This window comes from Palaemon carinicauda, chromosome 23, assembly GCF_036898095.1.
Source record: "Palaemon carinicauda isolate YSFRI2023 chromosome 23, ASM3689809v2, whole genome shotgun sequence".
Taxonomy (NCBI): domain Eukaryota; kingdom Metazoa; phylum Arthropoda; class Malacostraca; order Decapoda; family Palaemonidae; genus Palaemon; species Palaemon carinicauda.
The window spans coordinates 29,025,035-29,026,534 of record NC_090747.1 but is presented as its reverse complement, the minus strand read 5'-3'; positions in this window follow the sequence as shown (position 1 = coordinate 29,026,534).

Here is a 1,500-nt window from a genome sequence, read left to right as displayed (position 1 = left end):
TGCCGGCCTCGACTGCTTTTAGTACAGCCGCAAACCCCTTCTGTAAAAAGGGGAAGGCTCTAGCAGGAGAGGACACAAAGGAAGGGAGCTTCTTACTCAATGCAGCTACCTTTGAGTTCGTGAAGCCCCTCTCTTTCATCGAGGATGAAAGCAAAGCTTGAGCCTTAGCATGGTCCATCACTATGACCTCCTTCGGCTCTGTCTCCTCCTTTGAAGCTGGTTCCTTCCTCAGCCGGACATAACAGTCCGGATATGACCCTTGCTGGGTCAGAATTCCACCTCCTCTAGGGGAACTGAACCCAACTTATCCGAGATGACGATCTTTCCAGTTGTCATCGGCATGTGCTCAGCATACCTCCATGGGTTAGCATCTGAGCACAAGGGAAGGTCTTTCACATTGAGCCTTTTCTGGGGCCCATGTGATGCTGCAAGCCTCTGCATCTGCAGTTCCATTGCAGCCGCCTTCTCCTGATTCTCCTTCTGCATTTGTTGGATCATTCCAACAATGGAGGAGTGAGCCTGTCCCAGCTCTACTGGGAGAGCGGACGATGTTGAGGGAATAGGCTCCGGAATCTGAACCGGAGTAGCCGACACCTCGTCGGTCTCTTCCTCTACAATGTCTGGGGCTTGAACTTCCTCCTGGCCTCCTGCCAGGAGGTCTTCCTCCAGACGCTCGTCCACGTCAGACATCCTGTCATCCAACTGGATGTCTTGCAAAGCGACCGCGACTTCAGCATCCACCTGGATCTGAACTTGGGGGATCTCCTCTTGAGGCTGGGGAATCACTGCATCAGCTGATGCCCTAGGGAAAAGATACGCCCTCATCTTCTCACTTGGAAGATAAGGTCCAGAGGTGTTCTTCTGGAAGCCCCTTACCCAGGTACGAAGCTTCTCCTTTGCTATATCCCTTGATTCCGCCGTCCTAGGGGAATCAAAGGCCTCAGTAATCAGGTTAGTGCACACGGTACATACCTGAGGGTCCCAATACTGGAGATCACCCTTGGAGACAGCGCATGCTGCGTGCCTCCTACAAAACTCATGTCCGCAGAGGTTCTTACTGCGGACGTTGCAGAAAACACTTCCGCACTTCGGAGGGTGCTCCTGTAAAGAGAAGAAATTTCCATGAGTATCAAGTGAACTACGTATCACTGGATATGCACAGTTTAGCATAACAATTCAGAAAGGAAAGACACACACTTGTGTTTCCTTCACAACCAATTGTTGCAGCCTTCCAGATAATAAAATCGTATGGTTAATTTCTTCTAGAATAACCAATGAAAAGTTTCCAGAGAAAACAGGTGTAGCTCACACCTAAGCAATGATTTTAAAATCCTGGATAATAGACAAGAAAGAACTCACTTTCTTATCTGTAAGGCAACAGCAAAGGGCTGTGCAAGACAACACAAAAGTGTTAGAACACACAGTGCTGTACCAAAACTTATACTATAGTTTTCTTCTTACAGTATATGTTATACTGAAGAATACTGGTACAGTATAGAA